This window comes from Protopterus annectens, chromosome 9.part0, assembly GCF_019279795.1.
Source record: "Protopterus annectens isolate FY-2018-M chromosome 9.part0, PAN1.0, whole genome shotgun sequence".
NCBI classification, from domain to species: Eukaryota; Metazoa; Chordata; order Ceratodontiformes; family Protopteridae; genus Protopterus; species Protopterus annectens.
Window position 1 is genome coordinate 807485186 of NC_056743.1, and position 26753 is coordinate 807511938.

General features: G+C 41.1%; 1 protein-coding gene across 4 annotated transcripts in view; it reads left to right on the forward strand.

Moving 5' to 3' along the window:
- The window catches only part of SLC11A2 (solute carrier family 11 member 2), a 614374-nt gene that overhangs the window by 14324 nt on the left and 573297 nt on the right, over window positions 1–26753 (forward strand). For 2 of the 4 annotated variants that reach the window (XM_044083456.1, XM_044083455.1), the window contains exon 2: window positions 13144–13248. The exons of 1 other annotated variant lie outside the window; for it this stretch is intronic. The gene's annotated coding sequence lies outside the window, so the exon portion shown is untranslated. Of the gene's footprint in view, window positions 1–12484; window positions 12556–13143; window positions 13249–26753 lie in introns of those variants that run through there. One more of the 4 variants, XM_044083458.1, reaches the window with a different exon arrangement.

The window sequence follows — 26753 nt, forward strand, 5'->3', positions numbered from 1 at the left end:
TCCTAGCAGCTGCACAGTTCTGAGAGAGATGCATTTTTAACGCAGAGATGTTAAAAAGTCTGTTCATTTCCCAGGCTAAACAGAAACTTCTGTCAGGTGAGAGTGGTGTCACTCAAGCTAATCCAGCAGTAAACTGTGATATTAATTTAAGAACTCTCTCAGAGCGAGACTGTACATTTTGTATTTTATCTTGGACCTACCAAGAACATCCACTCCTCATCAACATCTGCACTTGCTTCACACTGTAAGTAAGATGTAGGGCATAGTATCCCTTTTAGATATAGATAGGTATATAGTAAAGATTAGTTTAGATGTTTTCTGTATTTGTATTTGAGACTGTTCTGCAGTGTTGTTTATTTCCTGTGATTTTTGAACTCTGAAGTAACTGTGTTTGTTATTGAGTATAGCTTTGTTCTTTTATTTATTATTAAATATATTTAAGCCTTATTGAGTATAGCTTTGTTCTTTTATTTATTATTAAATATATTTAAGCCTTATTGAGTATAGTTTTGTTCTTTTATTTATTATTAAATATATTTAAGCCTTATTGAGTATAGTTTTGTTCTTTTATTTATTATTAAATAAATATATTTAAGCCTATCTTTGTGGCTGATATTTGTGAGACATGTTTAAGCTGTTAGTGTACTTGCATATGTATTTAGTGACACTGTAGAGGCCACTCCTAAATAGCCTTGCTCTTAGTCAAAACTACCATTTGGATAATAGTAACATTACACAGGATTAGACACCATTTGTTAAGGGCTTTATAGTAGCTGATAAGAGTTGGCTGGTGGCAGCTGGAACTACCTAATAGTCTGGGCAGATGGGGGCATAGCTAGTAAACCTGTGCCAGCATTCCCGAGGTTTGTGTGTGCGCTTGTATATAAATCAAATCTCAAGGTTTGTGTGTGTCAGCTACTTGGGCAGGGACACGAAGCACTGGTTGGACAGAGAGGGTGCTGGCTTGCCCACTCGGCTGAGATCTCAACCCCTATAGGTGTGCCAGTGGGGAGTCTTATTGGGGATCTGGAGAAACCCGCCCCAGACTGACTGATCTCTGTGTGTTGTTAAGGGAAATTGCACTGTGTACTGTGTGTGTACTTGTCATCCTCCCAGTGTGTACATTCCCTCACTGTTGCCAGTTCATAGGTTGGTACTAAGCTATCGGCCCTAGGGCCTATATAAGCCTAGTCCTAACAATTCCGTGGCTATTTCTTCCCACACTATTTACTTCCCTGGACCCCTGTCTAGCAGGGTGACTGACGTGATCCCCGGGGTGAATTTCCTTTCTCCCATCCAATCATCAAGGTTCCTTTTGAAGAGGGCCAAAGAAGCGCTCTGCTTGATATGTATGGGCAGTCTATTCCAGAGTCTGGGGAGTCTGTCTGGGTCAAGAACTTATCCCTTCAACTTGTTTTGTTTATTGTGATGACAAAATTTAGATCTTTGAAGCGTGTGGCTCTGAGGGATTGGGATTTCTTTAATAAGTGTAGCATGTGCAACCGCTCTGGTTTTGACATGGCTTTGTACGTTAAGCAGAGATCGCCTAGGAGTAGACGATATGCGACAGAGTATAGCTGGAGTTTTTTAAGGCGGTCAGCATAGGGCATCTGCTTTAGGCCTCTGATTCTTTTAGTGAGGTATTTCTGCGGCCTTTCCAGTTGTTGCAGATGTCTTGAGAGGTACATACCAAATGGGGCATTGTATTCTATAATGGGTCTAATGAGGGACGAGTACAGTGGAACAATGACCTCCTTTTTTCTGGATGAAAAGCCCTTAGTGCTGAGGTGTACCACATAGAAGGATTTCCTGACTGTGGCGATGTGGTTATTGAAGGTGAGACCACTGTCCACCTGTGTCCCTAAGTCTCTTATCACACTTTCGGTGTTTAGTGTACTGCCACCTATGTGATAATTCACGGGTACATGTTTAAGGGGATAACTATATATTTCTTGGCATTGAGCTTGAGCTCATGGTTCTAGCACCAAGTATCTGTTTCTGCAAGGCCCTTTTGTAGAGTATCCACATCATTTGGGGATTCAGTAATTGCTCCCAGTTTTCAGTCATCTGCAAACTGTTAGCCAGAGTCCCTTAGTGTTGGCCTGTACTTCAGAGAAGTAGATGCCAAACAAGAGAGGTCCCAGGACTGAACCCTGAGGTACTCCACTTGTCACTTATCTGGAGCTGGAGTCAGCTACTTTTACAGTGTGGGTTCTGTCAGTAAGCCAGTTGGCAACCCATCGAGTGACGTAGGGATTAATGCCCAGCTTAGTAAGTTTATCTATGATTCCAGAGTGGGGGATGGTGTCAAAGGCCTTGGCAAGGTCCAGATAGGCTGTGTGGACTGCCTTACCCTCGTCCACGGCTCTGGAGACTGATTCGAAGAAGACAGTAAGGTTCAGGAGACAAGATCGGCCCTTCATGAACCAAAACTGGGTGGGGTCCAGTGTTTTAAGGTTGCCAATGTCTTTGTTTATAAGTTCCATGATAATACGTTCCATGGCCTTGCAGATCAGGCTCGTTAGACTGAGGGGGCGGTAGTTCCCAGGATCCAAGGTGGACCCCCCCCCTTGTGGAGTGGGATAACTGTAGCTGTGCGCCACTCAGTGGTCACGAAGCCTGAGGGTGAGGGTATGATTAAACATGATACTTGGGTGAGGTGCCAGTTCATTTTGTAGTTCATGTAGTACACAGCCCAGGATGTCATCTGGTCCCATGGATGCTGTATTCTTAGCTTTGTGGAGTGCATTTTTTTACCTGTGTGGCCGTTATTACCAGAATTTGGTAATCTTCCAGTATTGAGATGGGCCATTTAGGGGGTGAGAGGGGGGTGAAGTTGGCACTGAATCGATCTGCCAGGATATTGGCAGTATCCGTGGGATCAGTATATTTAATGCCATTCTGTTGTAGCTCAGAGCAGATCTGAGCATTGTCATTTAGATTCTTGACATAGTTTTAGAATGCCTTGTGATTGTCTTTGGAAATTTTATTTTCGTAACTAGCTTTGGAGTATTTTATGAGGGATCTCAGATTCTTACTGAGGCTGGTAAGGGAGTTTTTTGCATCCTGGGATTTTCCTCTTTTCTGCAACAGTGGTGAGGATTGAGCCTCCTTGATTACTGGGCCAGTTCAGGGGGTGTCACAGTACCATCTACATAAAGTGTGACTTTTAGGCAAGGCAATTCCCAGATGAAAAGGCGACCTAACACAGTGCCCTGAACTCCCACTAGCAATAATCAGATGAAAATGTTGTTGCTGTTATCTGAAATGGTAAAAGTTATGGTGGATAATTATAGAACTAAAGAGAAACCTAAGTCTGCTAGTTTATTTAACAAAGTCATGGTCCACAAGTTCATAGAGCTTTATCCGAGTTGGAGTAGATTTCTGAGGTGAGAAAAAAGATTGCTGTCTGAGTGCTATAATTGGGACAGAACCCATATTGCTTTATATTTGAGAATTACGTCATACACCTGTTTTGGATACTTTTGTTAAGGAGCAAACACTTGGATTTGGCTTATAGCCTATTGGAGTCTTGGGGCGAGATATGTTTGGCAAAGGAATGATAAGGGCATGTTTGAAGCTGGGAGGAAACACACTGATAGAATGAGAAGTTAAACGGATGATCCAGTAGCTTGGTGAGCAGAGAAGGCTTGTGGTTATGCATTTTGGAGTGTTGTGGGTAGTTGATGTTGGAGTTGAAGTTAAGGGTCTGGTTTTGCAGTGATAGCCTTGAGTAAAAGAGTGGGGCATAGTCAGGGCTTTATCCCTCTGTGCCTTAAGGCACTTCTGCACAAAAATATTTGTCTTGAATTTAGTCTTTCTGGTAAACTAGCACTTGCTTGTCAGAACCCAGTGATAATCTGTTGTTGACTTTCTGAGCAGTCCCAAGACCACAGGTAGACCATTAATTTGCGATGTTGCAAAAGCATTGAATGCTTTACCATCTGACACTTGCAGTATCTGAAACTCATCTAGTTTCCCCTAGATAAAGTGACGCCAGTGTAGCAGTCATTGTACAAGATGTGCACTTTCTTAACTCCATGTCACTACATTATATATTCCTAATCTTCATTCCCCATATCTCAAGCCATTTTTCTTGCATACTAGTTTTAATCCTTGCTTGACTGCTTGAGGATCGTATCCTTGCTGCTGGTTTGCCTTTTTCTTGCAGCATAGATTGTTCATGTCTTTGAGAAGGATGTTTTCTTTACACATTAACCTTTCCCCGTTGCAGGCTACCTGTTTTGTGTAGATGGTGGATCTTGCTATATTTTATGGTTTGTCAGTTTTCTTTTTGATAAGTTGTACTTTGATCAGTTTTACGTGTTCTTGCTAATTTTTGTGTCTCTTATTTATACCTTTTGAGTTTTCAAACGAGTTCTGAAAGGAAGCGGATGCAATCCGTGAAAGCTCTTACCTTGCTGTGTTGCTATTAAAGAGTGTTGTGTTGGAACCAGTTTGCCTTTTTCTTCACTATTTTGCTGTTTGCTACATTGGTCCTTTATCGGTTCAGAGGTTTGTTCTGACTTGACTTCTGAAATTTCTTTGACTGTGAGGAGTCAACCTTATATTGTCTGTGAAAACTAATTTTTTATGCAGTTTCCTTCTGGCAGACATTGTGTACCTGAGCAACAGGTTCTCTTCATGATGTAGTGTTATATTTGAGTACTCTAGTCCCTGTTTTTCTTGTGCTGAGAGGCCATTTTGCTACATTTTTGAGTGTGGTATTTCCCCATTTAGGAGCTGATATGTTTAAGCTGTATGAATGTGGTAATGCGGTGTTTATAGATGCAGACAGTATAATTTTCAGTACCTTTCAGAGGTAGGTCATGTACGTACCTCTACTTACTAAAACGCAGGTTGTTGTCCTCCAGTCACATCAGCAGCAGTGTTGGAGTAAGGTGGGCTTCATTTCGGCTTTTCCATGGTATGTTGGAATTCACTGTTCTTTTCTTTAGCATAATGAATTAATACCTAACTTTTCCATTGCAGTACACTAATAGAAGCTGCCTGTTTGCAGTTTCAGATACAATAGGACAAATGAGAAACAAAATTTCTTTGGTAATCTCTTCACTGTCTGCAGGCACACAGTGACACTAGTTTACTGCTGGTTTATAGTGGCCCTCCCCATTTTAAGATACATTATTATAAAACATTTTGTCAATGCCAGCTGCCTTTCAGATCAGTTGGATCTTCTAATTAACTGTTCAAAATGTGGTGTCAGTTGAATGCTGGCTGGTTTTGTTTACTTTACAGCCTGTAATGCTTTCATTAGATTGATCATTGCAATATCTTAAGTGGAGTTCAGTACTATGCTTTATTTGAATTGCTACAGACCTGACTGTTTCTGGATCAGGAAGAAATTGCATGCTGGTCAGTTTGATCAGTCTGATAACCTTTAACCCCTTGGTGGTAAGTATTGCCCTTGTGTTTAAGTTAAATATTGTTTGCACACCAGTATCATATATTGCTTAATACTGCTGCTAGGTATTTGTTTAACTTTGTTTCACTTCAGTTTGCTTTCTGTCACTTAGAAACTAGTTTTGCAATCTTGGATTTAAAATTCTGTGTCTTTCATTACAACTCTATGAATGTTTTTAAGATTAATTATTTTAAAATCTGATTGCACGTATTCTTGCAAAATGAGTTTTTCTTAGGATCATAACAAAGGTGCTTTGTCAAGAAATAGCTTGAATTCCTGCAAGCCGTTGCTAAGCCATAAATAGTGTCTTTTGTAACACCTTGAAAGGAACGTCTTTGTTCTCTGCAGTTATGGTAGAAACCCCTAGGCCTCTTTTACACAGCATCTCAAAATCTCAAAGGTGGAAGGTTTTAAATCTCAGACTGGCAATAAAGTGGTTTGTTCATCTTTATAAGTACATCATGGCATTTAATAAGTGATTGACGTGTATTAAACTTAATTTTATTAAAAATGAGGAATGATTAGTATGAGGCTGCTTTTTGTTTGTTAAATAGATCACAGCTCTGAGTTGTGCCCTCAATGTCAGTTGAGAGATAATTTGAGGTGCACCCATCTCTGTATATGTGAGATGATGTGTCTGTAGACACGCTGTATGCTTTCCCTTAAGTTGATATCACTGAGGTTACATTTTATTGTGCTACAATCTTGGAAAAGGTGGTGGTTTTGAAAAGTTGCTGTAAGAAAAGCAGCTGGCAAAAATGTTTGCTGATGGTAAGAAAAGTAAGTTAGGCTCTTACTGCACCACATACCATGGTAATAAGGTAAGTTTTATTTCACGAAAAAGATCACTAGGTTTGTTAGTAAGTACTTATCCATTTAGTAGGAAATGGCCACCTAGTTTGTCAAGTGGTATTCTCTTAACAACAATACAACCAAAATGACTCGTATCGAATATTTTATGTAAGCAGTGTAACAAGAACAGTGTGTGTGGTAGACATCGCAACAGGACTGTGCTGTCTCTTGGTGCCAAGGAACATAGTGGATTTGCAATAAACCATTATTAGAATGACAGATCCATGATGAAGTCTGAAAATGTAGAGAATGCACATAATGGCACACCGTTGTCAATATTGTAGCACGAAAAGTAATTAAAGTGAACAGTGAAGAAATATCAAACTGGCAAGCTAAACAATGGGAGATTTGTGTAGATTAGGACATAGCAGGATGAGCAGTAGCAAGTGCTACCTTTGGTGTGATGTGGGCCGAGACGTGGCTGCAGCGATGCAGGAAGATTGCTGCCTACTTAAAGGGTGCTTTATTTAGAGATTTTTCTTTCCCTGGATGTTGTACATGTAGTAGCTGTGCCTGGTTTTATTTCATTTTTGCCGTGACCCTTGTAAGATGTTTTGTTTTCTGGTAAATCAGGGAGGATTTCAGTTAGTAATGTGCTGGATGTTATAGTTTCACACGTATTATTCAAACAGTGCATGTTTGTGTGCAACCTGCTCTTCTGTTAATTGAATTTTGAAGAGTTGACAGAATAAGGTGGCATACACCTCTCAACTCCTCTGGTTTTGCCTCCTCTTTTCACCCTCTTCCTTGAAGGATTTTTTTTTTACTTTTATTCAGATAAATTGCTGAGGATTGTAGTGTGTTGGTAATGCTTGCTGTTACAGTTTCATCATACTTATGATTCAGAAGGTGCATGTTCACGGGAAACCTGCTGCTCTGTTAACTTCAGTGAATTTGTGGCATGTAATGTGTGGCACTGTAATGCAGTAATCTGTGGTACTGATGAATGTATTTCTATATGTATTCAATATGTAAAATTTGTATTTTCTGTTGGAGCTTTTCTCCTCGGGCCTCCACTGAAAATGGACATTTGTAGCCCAGTCGAGCAAACCTTGTCAACAAATATAAAATAAATAAATAAATTTGAGGAGAAGGCAGAATAAGAAAGCATGCACTTCTCAACTCTGTTTTTTTGTCATTTTTGCCCTGTCCTGTGTAAGCTAATGTGGATTTCCTGATAAGTCAATGAGGACTTCAGTCATTCAGTCGGTAAGGAGGGACATTAAGAGTTTTACATTTTTTACTGTCTATAAAATGCACATTAATGTAATTAAAAACAAAACAACCCCCCCCCCAAAAAAACGCTATTCTGTTTACTTAAATTAATTAGGGTATTTATTTAAAAGCTGTCCCCGATTTTGATCCTATGACTCCCCCCTGTGTAGAAAGGGTTAACCTTTGAAGCATGTCCACCATTCTTAACTAGTAGTCACATCGGGGTGTCTGACTAACCTCATCCACACCTGCATGAACTACAGTGGTGTGTTCCTAATCTAGCCAATCACCTAATAGTGTTGGGATGATGCATTACTCTCTATCCCTCAAACTCCCTATATTCCAACTTCAGGGTGGTCAGTATATATATATTTTTAATTTGTCTATTTGATTTCAGAAATGCATGTTTGCTCTCTGTTTTCATGCTTGTGATATACACCATTTTCTTAGATAACTGCTATCCCTTTGTCAAAAAAGGTGAGAGTTGTGTACATCAAGGAAAGTGTTTGCTTTTGTGAAGGGTCTATTCCATTTTGAGGGCATAAGGTATAGGCAGTCCAGAAAATTGAACTAAAATAACAGTCTGCACCAGAGGCAATGTGAAGATGGAGAAGGGCCTCCTGTGTGTATTAGCTACGATCACTTGGGGGATACGTGTATGTGTTGGAAGGGCTAAAAAACATGGAAGTATTTCACAAGTGTCTGCATAGTTGAGGGAAGTAGTCACTTGGAGAAAGGTGTATTCCAAAGTATAGTGTTGGATACAGGGATGACCTTGGTATAGCTGTCTAGGCAGCTGCCTAGGGCATTGTGCTAATGGTTGTGCTCTCTCCTATATTTGCTCTCAGAAGTAAATAAGGTGCCCCAACAAAATGCATCACTGCATAATGGTTGCTGCAGAGAGGATGTTCCATTTGACTTTACCATTCAAGTCCTGTCACATTGTATTAGACTTGAGAGTTGTAGAGTCACAGAGCGGAGACCTCTCATCGTTCAAAGGAAGGTAAAAAGCCACATGAATGCGTTTACATTTTACGAGTAAGAAGTATGAATCTCTAATGCCTAGCTTTACTGGCTGACTGTAATGTTCAGCAGTTTAACAGCAAATCAAAAAGTTTACAAGGGACAGAAATTAAAAGTAATGTCTTTCGGCTTTTCCAGGTTAGGGGTCACCACAGCGGAACGCCGGTCTGCTTATGATTGGCAGTAGATTTTTTACAGTGCCGAGGTGCCAGCCTGATGCCCAACCTTCACCCAAGGCACACCCATTCACACATGCACCTACCTGCATGTCTTTAAACGTCGCTCGGCCATGAGGAGGACATGCAGACTCCAGAGATTACAAAAAAAATGAGAGAGAGACAAAATCAGGGACCCTCTGTAGAATTCTGGACAGTTGAGATGAATGGAATGGTGTGACAAGATTGAAGATAGAAGTAATGACGTAAATGTTTTATTTATTTATTTTACAGTGATCCTGACTGGTATCGACCAAATATTTTTGTCAATATTTCTGGCTTTGTGTGGATTAACTTGGAATACATTAATGTGTGGAAACTTTTATGCGGCGGTGAAATATTTCATAGCCATCAGGCTATGTAGCTAAAACTGCTGGGTGAGGGTTGGGGTTGGCTGGATAAAATTAACTGGCCCTCTTGTTTTTTGTGTAATTTAAACAGTCAGCATGTAGCTTTGCAAGACTAGTTTGCACCTATAAGAAGCAAGATAGATTACTTCACTGGGGAACCTGTTATGCACAGATAGTTAGTATAATTGCTGGGACTGTCTGTGGAGATGGTGCCCCCCCCAGGCTTTATAAGTAGATTTTAACATGGGCTTAATAGTCGCCTCTGCTCTGAACCCCACTTAGTGTAAAACCAGCCTTGGTCGTAGGTGTACACAGAAGGTTGTTGGACTTGGGGGGGGGGGGGTACTGGGGATGATGTCACAACAACATTCCTCCCAAACCTCAGATCTTCTATTGGGCTGGAGACAGTTATTTCTTAAACTGCTCCTTCAAAACTTCAGATGGGGTGTAGAGAGGGTCAGTATAAATTATATAGGAGCACTGTACTGTTTAAAAGCAAGCTGAAAAAAATGATTACAGCAGCATTTCCATTTTCCTCACAGTCAAACATCTGATGCAGCTGTATATATATGTCTGATAACAAATATGTTCAATTTGATTTTTTTTAAGATTTGTCCCAGTCTGACATTAGAAGTGTGCATAGAAGTTGGCCATCTTTAGGGGGTTGGGGTGAGGAAGAATGGAGCGACTAGGCATTTGTGTCTTAATTTTCATCCCAATTTAACACTACAGGGGGATACATGGGAAGTGACTACCTCGTTTGAGGGAGGCAGGGTAATATTCCCAAATGTCATGTGTCCTCAAAAAGATTTGTCTTTATGGTTTATTGTGAGCTGGTGTTTGGGTCTGCTATAATCATTAAGCTTTTGATTCAATTTATTTCTTCCTTGAAATAAAAGAAAAAAGGATTTATTTTCCTTAGACTGAACAGAAGTCATGCATATCATTGGATCAAAAGTTTGGAAAAAAGCTCGGAAATGCACAGTAAGACATCTGTAACCCAAAGGCTTCTGTGTGACTGGCAGTCCCCAGACCCTCTGCTTTAGTTTGGGTATTAATGTGTAGTCTTGCTCATTTAGACTGAATTTCTTTCCTTAATCCTGGTTTTTGTTAAGGCCATCATTGGATGAAAAGGTTTTGTAAAAAACTCTGAAATACACCTTTGAGCAGCTAGAACCCCAGTCTTAACACTATAACGTTTTTTCTAGAGTAATCCGAGCTCAGTCTTGCCCAGATATAACACGTTGAATGAATGAATAACTGCAAGAAAAAAAAAATGAAAAATAAGACTAACTGTGAAAAAAGGAAGATAAGTAATCCTGTATGGTGTGGGTAGGCCATTATGGGGGACCAGGGATACCAGAGTCGGGAGAACATAGGCTGGTAGTTGCATCTGAGCACAGTTAACCTAGTTGTCAGACATATGATTAACAAGTTAGGTGAGTTAAATTATCTTGTCTGAATTTTTGTTATTTGTGTGAGTTGCAGGAATTGTGACAAGTGTTGTAGAACTGTAGTGGTTCTCACTTGGAATGGAATTTGAGTGCTGTGTTTTATTTGTGTGACTGAGTTGCAGGAATTGTGACAAATGTTGTAGAACTGTCGTGGTTCTCACTTGGAATGGAATTTGAGTGCTCTGTTTTATTTGTGTGACTGAGTTGCAGGAATGTAGAACTGTCGTGGTTCTCACTTGGAATGGAATTTGAGTTGCAGGAATTGTGACAGAATGGAATTTGAATGGAATTTGAGTGCTGTGTTTTATTTGTGTGACCTGAGTTGCAGGAATTGTGACATGTTGTAGAACTGTCGTGGTTCTCACTTGGAATGGAATTTGAGTGCTGTGTTTTATTTGTGTGACTGAGTTGCAGGAATTGTGACATGTTGTAGAACTGTAGTGGTTCTCACTTGGAATGGAATTTGAGTGCTGTGTTTTATGTGCAGTTTAGAGGAGTTGCTCCAGTAGCTACTTATCTTTTTTCTGGTGCGTGCCGTGAGACATCTTAGTGGGGTTTAAATATTAAGCTGCAAGTGTTTTAATCATTTTCCATTCAGGAAAAACTCTGCAGAAGAGTCACGTGTTGCATGAGTTAATAACTGCTTTTGCAAGTTCACCTCTAAGCACAGTAGTTGCATATCTGCTGCTGTAGTCATAACAGCAATAATTTTATGGTCACTTCATGCTGCAAACAGCACGTCTTCTCCAGATCAGAGTGATAGAAGGTTATTGGGTTTGCAAATTTTGCACTATGTTGCTTTTGCATTCTTGGAGGTTATCTGTTTATGTTGTATTACTGCTATTCAAAAAACTTTCTGGAACTCTGACTTTTTTTTTTTTCTTGTGCTGCTTTATAAGTTGGTCGTTATCGAGTGGTGGTCCACTCATAATCAACTTAACAGACTTCTACCAAACTAAAGTAACATCTTGGGGCATCTCTATTGCTTTATTACTGACTTGTGTTGGGGCTAGAGTGAGAAAGTGTGTAGGTTCAAACATATCTGCATTTTTAAACATTTGATGGTGGATGGAAGGAAGTGGTTGTGCCTGTCATTTGATTGCAGTGTCTTTTCTTCTAGCCTGCCTTGGGCTGTAAACTGTTCATCAACTTGGAGTGGTCTCATAACTGGTTTGGGGTTTCTAATACATGAAACAAAACTGTATTTTAAAGTCTGTTACTGATTTTTTTTTCTGTATAGCAAAAGTACATAGTAATGCCAACAGTAATATATTTTCTGTTGCTCATGGTTGTGCATGCTAGATATTTTGGTGGAGAAAATGCGTGTTCAGAAAATAATGTGAAAATGGAACACAGTGTTGCATACTAGTCACAATTAACTTGAGCTGACCTTGTTAAATAGCTTGCAGAAAGGACATGGTGAAACATAAATATTACACAAGTAAACTAGTAAAGAATGGTAAGGCAGATTTTAGGTGGGAAAGGGTTATAGGATAAAGCGTCCTTAAAAGATGTTGAGAATAGAGTCCCTTATTGTGATTATAGAATGGGCCATTTTAATGACTTTATGCATTTTTAACTATATTAATTTTTTGTGCAGAATGTCTGTTTTGCAGTCTACTCTTGATCACTCGCGATACTGCATAATTTCTACTAATTTTTTATAGTGTTCTGAAATATTTTTTCTTTTGTATATGTGATATTTTATTTGACAAAGGACAATGATTGAAAATTATCTTTTGCTTGAAACTTCTGATATTCTTGTCTGTAGCTCTGTAAATCACATCATCAGTGGTTGGATCTTGCTGAAAACAGTACCATTATTAATTTGTAGAGAGAATGCTGCCTAGTTCCTCCTAATCAGGTGTAACCTGAAAGTCTTTAGTGGTGTCATGAGGAAAGTGATAATTTCATTGGTGGAACATAACTGTGCAAGTCAGCTGCTCAGTGTGCGTTTTCCGAGCGAGCATAGATACTGATGGCATGTAAGCGCTAAGGAAAAAACTTATGAATTATTGTAAAAGGTAAAAGTTGGCTGTTTTATAAAACACTGCTACTGGTAAGCAATAATTTAGTTTAGTAAGGTAGCCTGTATGCATCACATCTTGGTACATCTTTGTTTCTGGTATTTTCAATAGGGGATTTTAGAGTAGTGACTGAAAGTACCTCATCCTTGGCATGAATATGTTACTGTCATAGCTGTCCAGCCAGCCGGCTAAACATTTTTGTTTTATATGTGACATTAAAACGGAGTGTGCTGTTTTGTGGGATAGTTGCCTGTGTAACTCTGCATGTAATTGTATCTGTAGTTATGCATTGCTGTTCTTAATTCTTGTCTGCATGTATCATTGTGTTTTGTTTTTCTGTGTCTAACTTTTGTTTCATTTGCTATGTACCTTTGATCCCCTGTGTGTGTGTGTGTGTAAGTGTAAACATTTATTCATGCGTAGTATGAAACTTTGACCAGAATTACACTGCCATGACCTCACAGTGGTAAGTAAACAGGTCACTTAAGAAACTTGAGAGCAGTCTGTTGTGAAGGTTCTTATGTTTTAATTTGAAGTAGAGGCTGTCACAGGCTTTTCAGTTTTATGTTTAATCTTGGTTCACAGGTGCAGTTATTCGTAAAGGACTCTAAGCAGCTTATTTGCATTACAGAAATGACAGTCACTCTAGTTGTTGTCTGCAGTACATTGTATTAGGCTGCTTTAGTACAGGTAAGTGTTGTTATAACCAGTATATGTTTGCCAAGCACTTGTGTGACAAAACTGTGTGATTTAAGTTTAACACTGTTCTTCCTCTCCAGGTCCTTGGTGCAGAGTGATAAAACCCTGATTGGTACCTGTTGAAATTACTGCAGCTGTGATACTATGAAAAGCAAGATTAAATGTACAGTCAATGAAATGTACACCAAGTCTGAGACTGTCACATCTGAGTATTCCTCCTTTCTTACTCCTGATACAGTGCATTCTCATTTTAAAGTAACAGGGAAGAACCTCATGCCGAAACACTTAAACGGCATTACAGTAAATTTTGAAATTTGCTGCCTTTGTGTTAACCAAGCTCATACCTCTCAACGAGAAACAAGAAATCTGGACAAAGCCATAAATGGGGGACAAAGGCCAAAAAATAGGGGCAATTTTAAAATATTTCTCTTCAAATTTAGAAAGTTGATAGCATATCATGCTTTGCATTAACATGAATTTTCTTAAGCGTATGAAGTAAAAACTCATGTCATTATTTTCTGACTGTAATCCTGAATGATTTGCTGCTGATTTGCCAGAAAACCACAATTTTATGAAAAAACAACCAAAAATATGAGGCAAAAATCTAGACATTCTGCAAAAATCTGTACAATTGAGAGGTATGAAAGCTGTAATTTTTGAAGTTGGACGACAAGACAGGGTTCTTGTACTTCTGATTGATGTTCTTAACTGCTTCCTGGCAAGCTGGGGGTTTGATGGAAGAGTTAAATGTGGGGAGAGATGTGAGCGGTTGGTTGTTGATTGTGTACCCATCCTAGGGGGAAGTAGTGTGGGCACTGTAGCTGAGCCAGGTGAGTGAAAGCACCCAGCCATGCTTTGGTATGGGGAGATGAGCTAACTGAGCATGGACCACAGCTTCCCCCCATATACACACTTTTGGTTGACAGGGTGGGGGAATACAAATCTTCATAGGAACTGGATGATTGAAGTTAGAGCAGACCAAACATTTTTTTAACCTGCCCTTTTCTCTCCCTTTTTATGTGGTGCATCAGGCCACAAAAGTATGCTAACCATATCTCTTAACTGCTCAGGTTTTCGCAGAATGTCCAGATTTTTGTCTTATATTGTCTGTTCCTCTTAAAATTTGTGGTTTTCCAGATTTTTGTGAAAAATGAGTGAAGACTGAATTCACTAAATAATGACAGTCATTTGAGTTTCAGACTTCATATCCTTCAGAAAATGCATGGTAACACAAGACCTTTTATTCTAGCAACTTTGTAAGTTTATAAGAGCAATATTTGCTATCTATGAGGCTTTGTCCCCCCATTATTTTTGGCTTTTTACGTGTTAAGATGTTGAGGGGTATGTCGCTAACTTTTCTACAAGTAGCGATATCTATTAAGTTCTTGCTTCTGTTAGGGCTTCAGCACCATTTAGAAGTCTTGGTTTCAAACTAAACTTTAATTTGCTGATGTACTGTAAATGTATTTCTCTATTTTTTAAATATTCTATGTCACATTAAAAATCCTGTCACTTGCATGTTAGATGTCTGAAATGCATTTATTTAGTTAGGTTTTCTAAAGTGGGTAGCTGATGTGTTTTAAGACATTTCAGGGTTCTTGTTCATTCATTCTTTGGGCCATTCCCAGTGTACTGCTATCTTTCTGCAGTGCAGTACCGTACTGCACTGAACGTCCTGTAACTTCCCCCATTTTACTATAAGCATAAGCAATCTTATTTGGAGGACATCTTAGTAAAAACTAAAGCTTTATCTTTGTCCTTAGAAATGTTCCTATATTCTTGATGAGTCCACCCCCGTTCTTGGTTTAAAAACTTATTATTAGAAATGTCAAGGATGTTTTTCAGAGATGTGTGTATTATCTTTAGCAGGGGTTTTGGGCTGCAAAATATTTGGGAACTAGCATGCAACAGGAATAAACTGGGGCTGGATTTGATTATTATTGGAACTGCCCCTGCATAGACACACAGTCTAGGTTTTACTGCTGTGTTGCATCAGAATCCTGTACCACTAGGCAGGTTTATGTTGGTCCCTTTATTAATTTATTTTTTTATTATTCACATTACTACTCAGTTTCTGCATCACTTCTGCGATCCTAGGTCCATTTACTGTATGCTGTCATGTTGTTGTTATACTTTCCTCTGGCTGAGTTTTGATTCATGGGATTTGATAACTGTTCACCCCTCATTTGCCACCAAACTTTATTAACCATAGATAGTCTCTTTATCGGCTTTTATGTCTCAGAAGTATGTAGCAAAGGTTAGGAGACGTAGGACAGAGTCTTGACATTTTTTAGAGCAAATACCTTTGACCTTCGCAGTGTGGGTTCTGTCAAGTAACTAATTACCAGTACAGTGAACTAATGTACCAGTTAATGCTGCGTTGAGAGTTATCAAGAATCCCAGCACCGGGGATTGTGTCAAAGACCTTGGCAAGGTCTAGATAAACAGTGTGGTCTACATGCCTCCGTATCCATGGCCTTAGGAATGCTTTCAAAAAAAAAAAAACTCAAACCAAGTTGAGCAGGCATGATCTGCCTTTTACAAAGTTAAACTGCTTTGTATCTAGGGATACAAGGTCATCCATGTCATTGTTTTATGTTCCAAAGACTTGCAAATAATACCAGTGAGACTGTTGGCTTGTAATTCTCAGTGGATGGATTACCTTTATTCAGTGGCACCACAACTGCCATTTTCCACTCTTTCGGGGCAGAACCATTGGATTAGACATCGAAGAGTTAATGGAGGAGTTTTGCTAAGTGGGGCTTGATACTTTTGAGCAGGCATCCAGGGATATTGTTAGGCTTATGGAAGTAGTGGTTTTAATTTTGGAAAGTGTCAAAAGGACTTGGTCCAAATTAATCATAGGAGGGGAGAGTGGGAGGAGTGAAGTTAGAAGAGAATTTGTCCACCAGAACATTGGCAATGTCTGCGGTGTCAGAGAAGGTGGTACCATTGGAGAGAAGTTCATAATAGAGTTGTGGGTTATATTAAGCTTCTCTAATGCAGCTGAAGAGAGTCGTATTGTTAAGCTAGCAAACAATTCAAAAGATAAGTTCATAGTTGGCCTTACATTTCCTAATGATAAGTTTGAGAGACAGTCTTTTTGAAATGATATAGATATCCTTTTAGTCATGGCTAGGAGCACTTTTCTTATTTCAGAGTTTGATAATGTGGTAATTTCACCATGTGGGTTTAGTTTTAAACTTGCCTACTCTGGATTGGTATGGATGTCTCAATGCATGTATTGAAAAAGTAAAATTCACAGCAGTAAGCTGCGGACTCTGTTAAAAGATTTGTCTGGGTTCTATATCATTGGTGGTATCAGTAAACAGTAACATGGTCTTGGAGTATTCCCTTAATGTAGAGGACGTATTCGAACTGTGAAATAGGTTCTTGGAGAGAAGATCGCCAGAGGTGGTGCAATTGGGAGAAATGGTTCTGAGGATAAGATTTAACACGTGTATTGGGTAGGGGGACAGTTTGACCAAGTGCATTGGCATTTACAAAGTCTAGAAATCTCTGTTTGTTATTGCTAGTAAATGTTTGCCAGTTTGTGTGAATAATTTGTTGCCCACAGGAAAGGTATTTGGTTTGACTGCTAACTTTTCTGAGTAGGTTGTATATGGGATATGATTTGTCTGCAGTGGCAATTTTATGTTTGAGTCTAACCAAAATACTAACCAATTTGAGATTTGTATCATGTGAACTCTGAAAAACAGTTCTTGTTGTGTCTTTCTGCTTTTCCTGGTTAGGGGTTGCCACAGCGGAACTCCGGTCCGCTAATGATTGGCAGTAGATTTTTACGTGCTGAGTTGCCAACCCTGACGCACAACCTTCAACGAAGGGACGCCCATTCACACATGTCTCCACACAGAAGACGCTTTAGCTGAGAATCGAACAGGACAACATCTTACTGTGAGGCGACAATGCTACCGCAGCACCACCACCGCAAGTGAACTGTGAAAAACAGTGGATTGAGAATTAAACCACATACTCCTCTATGATTGCTGGTGGATCTGAATGCACGATAGCACTTGCTGCATTCCAGGCAACGTGCCTCTCATTCTAGTGGAAACTGGTTTCTGTAATTACAAACATGCTGATGTCTTTAAGGCAAAGGTAGGCTTCAAGTTCAGAGGCTCAGTTTAGGTTTCTGGTATTCAGCAGTGCTATCGTGATGTTATCCAGATTGAAATTTACTATGTTGGCATGTCCATCAGAGTATCTTTGTCTAAAAAGATATTATGGAGGTAGCAAAAATTTTAACCAGTGGAAAAACTGTTTCCCTGTATATTTGAGGGGATCCTCTTCAAAGAGTTTTCATGGCAGTAAAAAGGGGTGTTGAACTGTTGAACAAAACAAAGAAAAAAAAAATTGTCCATGCAAAGATTTGTTCTGGAAGAAGTCCTTGTGTCAGTGAAATACAACTTTTGTACTGAAACCAAACAACATGTGTACTGAATTGCAGCAGTCTTCTGTGCAAAATGGAAAATTACTTAATGCCTTTATGGGTTCAGACAGGGCTCTTTTTAGGAAAGATTTGCAACTACTGAGCAACACCTGCAGCCTCAAATCATTGCCTCCTTAGCCCACAACAACAGATCTCCACAATCTTGAAACAACTTTTTACCTCACTGTGAAATAATCAATCACCAGTGACCTTTTGAAGAAACTAGAAAGGTGAGGTAATGTGGAGGCCTAGTGTGTGTGGTATTATGAAGGTATGTGGTCAAGAGAAGTGTGTCCACAAGCTTAGAGGGCCAGAGTTCTGCCACCCCATATAACCACAGACTCTCTGAGGGAGAATTACACTTAAAAGCTGATGATGCACACTGCTATCAGAAATAGAGACACAGTTTTGATAAGAGCTGGAGCTTCACTTGAACCGTCGCCCCTTAAGGTTCATAATTGAGCATTCAACATGGTAGGGGCAGAAGTGGATGACTTGATGCATATTTTAGTACTGTGATTAGAACCTCATTTAAATATCCTAGAAATTTTTTAACACCTTCATTGAATTATTACTTGAGATATATACAGACATTTATATAAAATAAAACAACCATGCTAACATGTTCACAGTTACAAAACCTTATACAGTGCATATGTTCTTTTATACAATTATCAGTCCAACATTATGTAAGTTGATCAGTTTTTGCCTTCCCTTAAACTTCACTCCTCCTCCAGAGCATTATTCTATGTGTATTATTCCTACAATTTCCATTTTTTCTGTGTAATTTGCTCCTACCCTTTTCATAGGTTCATAGGTGTGTACTAGGCCCTGGAGCCTTTACAAGTCTAGCCCCAAAAGAATTGCCCAGGCACCATGCCACCTGATGTTAGTTTACAGTGCTCCTATCCAGTAGGATAACTGGAATGATCCCTGAAGTGAACTTTGTTACCCCTCCACTCGTCAGGATTTCTCTTGAAGAGGGCCATCGAGGTGCTCTGCTTGACGTGAATGGGAAGCTTAGTCCAGAGTATGGGCAGTCTTTGGGAGATGAACCTGTCCCTCCAGCATGTTCTGTTAATTGTGGTAATGAGGTTGTAATCTCTGGAGCATGTGGCGCGGGGGGAATGGGATTTCTTTAGGTACAGCATTTCAAGTAGGGCTGGGTCAGACATGGCTTTGTAAGTCAAGCAGAGATCACCTCTAAGTAGATAAGAGACTGAGAACAGCTGAAGTTTCTTGAGTCTGTCCATGTAGGACATGTGTTTAAGGCCTAGGATCCTTTTTGTGAGGTACTTTTGTGGCTTCTCCAGCTGTTGTAGGTGTCTTGTCAGGTACATGCCAAACAGGGTGTTATATTCGATGACTGGTCTAATGAGGGATGAGTGGAGAGGGATGATGACCTCTTTCTTCCTGGATGCGAAACCTTTGCTTCTAAGGTGTGCCATGTAGAAGGACTTTCTGATGACAGTGGCAATGTGGTGGTTGAAGGTGAGGTGGCTGTCGACCTGGGTGCCCAGATCTCTTATGGCTCGTTCAGTGGGCTCCCATCAACGTGGTAATTCGTGGGAACTGAGTTTTTTCCAAAGGGGATAGCACATTTTTTGGCGTTAAGCTTCAGGCCATGGTTCCGACACCAGTCATTGGTCTCAGAGAGGCCCTATTGTAGGATGTCTACATCACTTGGGGAGTTGGTAATGATTCCTAGCTTGCAGTCATCCATGAACTTGGTCAGCCAGAGTCCTTCTGCGTTGGCCTGGACTTCTGAGAAGTAGATGCCAAACAGCAGAGAGCCCAGGACCGAGTCCTGTGGGACTCCACTCGTGACTGGTCGACAGTCTGACTTGGAATCCGCAACTTTCACTCTGTGGTTCCTGTCTGTGAGCCAATTTGCAACCCACCTAGTGATGTAAGGATTGATGCCTAGTTTGGTGAGTTTATCAATGGTACCTGAGTGGGGAATGGTATCAAAGGCCTTGGCAATGTCGAGGTAGGCTGTATGCACTGCCTTACCCTCATCCACAGCCTTGGTGACTGCCTCGAAGAAGTCAACCAGGCTCAGCAGGCAAGAGCTCCCCTTGACAAAGCCAAACTGTGTAGGGTCAAGAGTTTGGAGATTGTCTATGTCTTTAAGCAGGTTCATGATGATTCGCTCCACAGCTTTGTATACCAGGCTCGTCAGGCTAATGGGGGCGATTAGTTCTCAGGGTCTGTAGTTGCAGTTGCTCCCACTTTATGGAGCAGGATGACTGTAGCAGTATGCCATTCATTAGGGACATAGCCTGATGTAAGGCTGTAATTGAAAAGGGCACACAGATGTGGTGCCAGTTTATTTTGTAGCTCGTGTAGGATACAGCCAGGGATATTATCAGGTCCCATGGATGCTTGGCTTTGGACAATGCAGCTTTTACCTGTGCCATAGAAATGGTTGGTACCAGGCTTTCTTCTGGTCTTGCGATGGTGCCTTGGTGGGGGGGAGAAGGGTAAAGTTGGCACTGAATCTGTCGGCCAGTATGCTGGCTATATCTGTTGGCTCAGTGCCAACTTTACCCCCCCCCCCCCCCAAGGGGGAGTGCCATTGTGCAATATTTCATAGCAAATCTGGGTATTGCCTTTGCTGTTTTTGATATAGCTATAGAAGGCTTTGTGGTTGTTTTTTGCTGCCTGCCACAATTCTGCCTTCATAGCTGGGTTTAGAGGATTTGATAAAGGATCTCAGCTTTTTGTTAAGACTGATAAGGGAGGTTTTCCGGTCTTGTAACTTCATTTTGTTTCTGCAACAGTTTCTTAATTCTGTTGTTGATTTTATTTATGGCTGGGGACTACCAGATTGGCTTCCTTTTTTTTTTGGGAGTAGAACGTCTTAGTTCAATTTGATATGGCAAGGTCCATGCATTTGTGTACATGCACGTACAGTGCATTTGATGTATGATTTGGCAGTCATGCAGGTATTTTCCATTGGCACGAGTGGCGAGAAGTTATCAACCTCTGTTTTTAGTAGTCCAAAGTCGGCTTTAGAGAAGTTTTTCAGGGTGGTCACCTTAGTGGGGGGTGTAGGTGAGATGGAGATTTCCATGGTGATCAGTTTGTGGTCAGATTTAACCAGGGAAGAATTGACTATAGGTGTTGAGCAATGGCCTCCCATGTTGGTGATGACCAGGTCGAGGATGTTGCTTCCTCTAGTGGGGGTCAGAATGAGCTGGTCCTACTTCCAGTTGCTAACCTCCTCATATTCCTATAATTATCATGCAGCATTTTATATTCCCTACTAATTATCCTTTTAACAACCACTTCTAGTCTAGATTCAACTAGCAATGCTGTGTCTTTCACTTAAGATTCCCCCATCTCTTTCTTTGCCTATAGTCTGATATGAATCCCTGATAGGGAAGGCATTTGTCTTTGGCGTGCAATCCAAATGTCTTCTTGGCTTCTTCAGATTCTGTTATTTTTCCTTCTCTAGTTAATCTACTTTGGTTCCTTTGCACTTTTTTTCTGCAGTAAATTCCAGCCCTCTCTCGTCTGTTTTCTGTACTGCTAATTGCATTTACCCCTATTGGCAGAATTTCCTTTCTCCATTCCTGTGCTAGCTTAGTTCTTAGAATACTTTTTGTTACTTTGATTATTTTCTGTATGACTGTTCTTATTCAGCGTCTACATCCCAGTGCCCTGTCTGTCCTTATTTCGTGAATTTCCCCCCTGCTTCATCATCATCCCTTTCCACTTTGAATTGTAGCTTTCATAAGTTGGTACTAGGCTATTGGACCTAGGGCCTATACAAGACTAGCCATAACAACCCACTGGCTATTTCTTCCCACAATATTTACTTCCCTGGACCCCTGTCTAGCAGGTGAATTTCCCATCTCCCATCCAATCATCAAGGTTCCTTTTGAAGAGGACCAAAGAGGCAATCTGCTTGACATGTATGGGCAGTCTGTTCCAGAGTCTGGGGAGTCTCTGGGTCAGGAACCTATCCCCCCAGCATGTTTTGTTCATTGTGATGACAAGGTTTTGATCCCTGGAGCATGTGGCTCGGAGGGATTGGGATTTCTTCAAGTGTAGCATGTCCAACAGCTCTGGGTCTGACATGGCCTTGTATGTTAAGAAGATATCACCTCTGTGTAGACTATATGCGACAGATTATAGCTGGTGTTTTTTTTAGACTGTCAGCATAGGGCATCTGCTTTACGCCTGTGATTCTTTTAGTGAGGTATTTCTGCGGGCTTTCCAGTTATTGCAGATGTCTTGAGAGGTACATACCAAACAGGGCATTGTATTTTATAATGGGTCTAATGAGGGATGAGTCCACTGGGACAATGACCTCCTTTCTTCTGGATGAAAAGCCCTTGGTGATGAGGTGTGCCACATAGAAGGATTTCCTGACTGTTGTGATGATGTGGTTATCGAAGGTGAGACCACTGTCCACCTGTGTCCCTAAGTCTCATCACACTTTTGGTGTTTAGTGTGCTGCCACCTATGTGGTAATTCATGGGTACATATTTTTTTCCCAAAGGTAATAACTATACATTTCTTGGCATTGAGCTTGAGCCCATGGCTCTGGCACCAAGTATCTGTTTCTGTAAGGCTCTTTTGTAGAATATCCACATTATTTGGAGATTCAGTAATGGCTCCCAGTTTGCAGTCATCTGTGAACTTTGTTAGCCAGAGTCCCATAGTGCTGGGCTGTACTTCAGAGACGTAGATGCCAAACGAGAGGTCCCAGGACTGTACCCTGAGGTACTTCACTTGTCTGGAGCTGGATTTTGAGTCTGCTACTTTTACAGTGTGGGTTCTGTCTGTAAGCCAGTTGACAACCCGCCTAGTGACATGGGGATTAATGCCCAGTTTAGTAAGTTTGTCTATGATTCCAGAGTGGGGGATGGTGTTGAAAGCCTTGGCAAGGTCCAGATAGGCTGTGTGGACCGCCTTACCCTCATCCACAGCTCTGGAGACTGATTTGAAGATGTCAGTCAGGTTCAGGAGACAAGATCAGCCCTTCACAAACCCAAACTGGGTGGGGTCCAGTGTTTGAAGGTAGCCAATGTCTTTGTTTGTTTATAAGTTCAATGATAATACGTTCCATGGCCTTGCAGATCAGGCTCGTCAGACTGATGGGGCAGTAGTTCCCAGGATCCAAGGTGGATGCCCCCTTGTGGAGTGGGATAATTGTAGCTGTGCGCCACTCAGTGGGCACAAAGCCTGAGGTGAGGCTATGATTAAACATGACACTTGGGTGAGGTGCCAGTTCATGTAGTACACAGCCCGGGATGTCGTCTGGTCCCATGGATGCTGTATGTTTAGCTTTGGAGAGTGCAGTTTTTACCTGTGTGGCTGTTATTACCGGAATTTGGTAATATTTCAGTATTGAGATGGGCCCCTTTAGGGCGGAGGTGAGAGTGGGGGTGAAGTTGGCACTGAATCGATCTGCTAGGATATTGGCCTTCTCCTTGGGATCAGTATATTTAATGCCATTCTGTGTAGCTCAGAGCAGATCTGAGCATTGCCATTTAGATTTCTGACATAGCTGTAGAATGCCTTGTGGTTGTCTTTGCAGTCTTTGGCAATTTTATTTTCGTAACTAGCTTTGGAGGATTTTATGAGGGATCTCAGCTTCTTACTGAGGCTAGTAAGAGAGGTTTTTGCATCCTGGGATTTTCCTCTTTTCTGCAACAGTTCCTTTTGTTGTAAAGTTTGTTTATGGCAGGGAACCACCCGATTGGCTTCCTTTTTTTGGAGGAGAGCGTCTTGGTTCTATTTGGGATGGCACAATTCATGCACGAGTGGATGTGCTCGTACAGTGCCTTAGTGTAGGATTCAGCAGTCGAACTTTCAGTTCCCGTCTGCGTGGGTGCCATGAAGTTTGTCACTTCTGACTTGAGTAGCATGAAGTTGGCTTTGGAGAAGTTTTTTATGGAGGTTTCCTTACTGCGGGGTGGGGGAGGGATGTGGATCTCCATTTTTAGGAGTGCCCCGAGATTGTGCAAGAAGGGGGTGACCATAGGTGTGGAGCATCGATTTCTCATGTTGGTAGTGACCAGGTCTAGGATATTGGAGCCCCTGGTGGGACTATGGATGAGTTTGATCCAGGGCATTGGAATTTATGAATTCCAAGAACCGTTGGGCAAAGGTGTTGGTACACAAGTAGTTTTCCCAGTTAATGGCAGGGTAGTTGAAATCACCCGGGATTAGGGTGTTTGGTTGTATCTTAATATTTTCCAGTATGTTTAGAAAGGTGTAGTGAGAATCTTGCGGTGTGGTGGGGGATCCTGTAGCAAGCTACAATTTGGATTGCAGTCTTACCTAGTGTTGCACCTGGAGAATTTCAGATGCATTGTGTTGGGCAACTAGCCTGGTGGTGCGAATATCCTTGGTGAATATGGACACTCCTCCACCATTAGTGTTTCGGTCCTGGTTTGCTGGCCGAAAAGTGTGGTAAGAGTTGCAGCCTTGTATTGCAGGGGTGCTCTTTGGAGCCTTGAACCAGGCCTTAGTTACTGCACAGATATCTATGTTCTCCATTTTTAGGAGTGCCTCGAGAGTGTGCATTTTGAGGTTTAAACTTCTAGCATTGAATAGCATTGCCTTCAGATTTTGCATGCTTGTACCTGTTACGGTGATGGTTTTGTCCTTTGAACTTTGCCTAAGAAAGGCAGTATAGGGGTGGCAAGAGCCTTAGCCAGTAACTTGAATCCCAGGGGCGACAGGTGGAGACAGTCTCTGGCAAAGCATCGTGGTCTGTTGATCATGTCATCCCAGGCAGATTGAATGACACCAGAAGCTTAGCCAATTGTTGAAGTCAATCATTTTGTCCTTTATACTGTAGTATCATTCTGGGCGAAGGCAGGATGCTACTCAGGGCTAGGGTCATGCCTGCCTGGGCCACATGATCTGAGAGCTTGTCTATGTTTCTTTCCATGTAGTCCAGGGAGGTACGTCTTGAGTCATTCACTCCAACATGGACAATGACATAGTCATGTTTGTACTTGTTGTGGAGTGACTTGAGTGCATGTGTTATGCGGTTGATCCTGGCATCTGACAGGCAGCTGACTGTAATTTTCTCCTTGTTCAGCCTGGTGAGTGGGACATCAGTGTGCCTGACTATAGAGTCACCTATGACTAAAGTGTTGGGTACGTTGTCTTGCCTTAGGGGCTGCTGTTGTGTGGCACACTGGTGTTGTGAGCTATGTGACACTTTGGTTGTGATTGATGTTTGTTTGCATTTCAGCTTCAGATTTGATGGTGTGGGTTTAGAAGGGCTATGTTTTGCTTGAGGTGTAGTGCAGGTGTTAACCTTCTCCTCTTGACTGTCTTGCACAATTTTGAGTTGAGAGAGCTTTGCTTCCAGTTTGACTATGTAAGTGCATCTCTCGCAGGTTGTAGTGCTGCATGATAAGAGGAGAGGGTTGTCTGTGTATATGAGGCAATTGCTGTATTGCCCCAGTATGCCCAGATTCACCAGGTGGGCAGGAGAAATCACCAGAAGCTGACTCTTGGACATACCTGGTTTGGTGCTCCTTTTTTTTTGTATCTTAGCAAGGTACTTTGCAATAATAAGCTGTTTGGTGCCTGCAATTAATTTCTCCTTATTAACCAGGAGAGTTGAGTGCTTGTATCAGTTTAAGGCATCCTAGTGCTTTCCAGCAGGTTTTAGAGCAAGTGCTAGTCACAGGTATGCTTAAAGGTAAAATGAAAATAATGGTTTATCCTAAGCACTGCAATGTGCACTATAGGAGTTAGATGTGAAAGTAGGTACCTTAAGTTTTACCTGTCTAAAAAGTTAAGTTTTAGTGGAGAGTCACTATTTTTAAAACGGCAAGATAGATTGAAATGGGGTGGTCACTTTTGTATTCTGGTACTGTGGAATTCAGTGGGATGGCCAATAAATTTAAAATAGTTGAAGGGCAGTGATTTCACAAAATGCTGATTTTGCATTTACTCACGCAAGTCAGTAAAAGCAGAGAGGAAATGAGATATCTGGTCGAATTAATATAAGGGGCAGGCAACTAGGAAGACAACCGTGTTTAAGAACACAACAGTAACCAGGTGGGAGGGTGGGTAAAACAATTTCTGCCTGACTTGCAACAGACAGAGCTGTGGTCTCTCCAAGTTTTAATAAGCAGTTAAAAGCAGAATACAAGTAAAACACAAGGTAAAGAAAACAAATCACAGTATTCAAAATAGAAAAAGGCAATAAAGTAATACAAAATACAACAAATTAAAAAGTAAACTAATTTTTCCCTCAGAGCAAAGTGTAGCAGAGTCTGGGTGAGCCTTTCTAGTAAAGCAACTAGCCTGGTGGTGTGAATATCCTTTGTGAAAGTGGACACTCCTCCACCTTTAGTGTTTTGGTCCTGGTTTGGTGGCCGAAAAGTGTGGTAAGAGTTGTAGCTTGGTATTGCAGGGGGTGCTCTCTGGAGCCTTGAACCAGGTCTCAGTTACTGCACAGATATCAATGTTCTCCATTTTTAGGAGTGCCTTGAGAGAGTGCATTTTGAAGTTTAGACTTCTAGCAATGAGCAGTATTACCTTCAGATTTTGCATGCTTGTACCTTTTACAGTGGTGGTTTTGTCCTTTGAACTTTGCCTAAAATAGGCACTAGAGGGGTGGCAAGAGCCTTAGCCAGCAACTTGAATCCCAGGTACAAGACCCTTAACTTTGTAGCTGTAAGATATCCCTTTAGATCTGGTAATTCTAAACCATTTTGTTCTGTTGGAAGAATCAATTTCTTTCTTTCTTTTTTTTACTGGGAAAAGTCCGACTTGCAACAAAGCCAATTTACAGTGGAGGCCTGAGGAGAAATGCTCCAGATGTATGTCTTTGTAACGTGGGTAGAAAACGACACAAATGCAGGGTGGACATGCAGACTCAACACAAAAGGTACCCCAGCCGAGCATCAAACTAAAGAACCTCTTGCTGTGAGGAGACAATGCAACCACAGCACCACTGTGCCGTCCAAATGTTCAAAATGTTATTTCTAAGGGAAGCGCAACATGAGTACTACCTTATTGTATAAACGCTAGGCAAAAATAAGCAGTTTCTTAAGCAGGC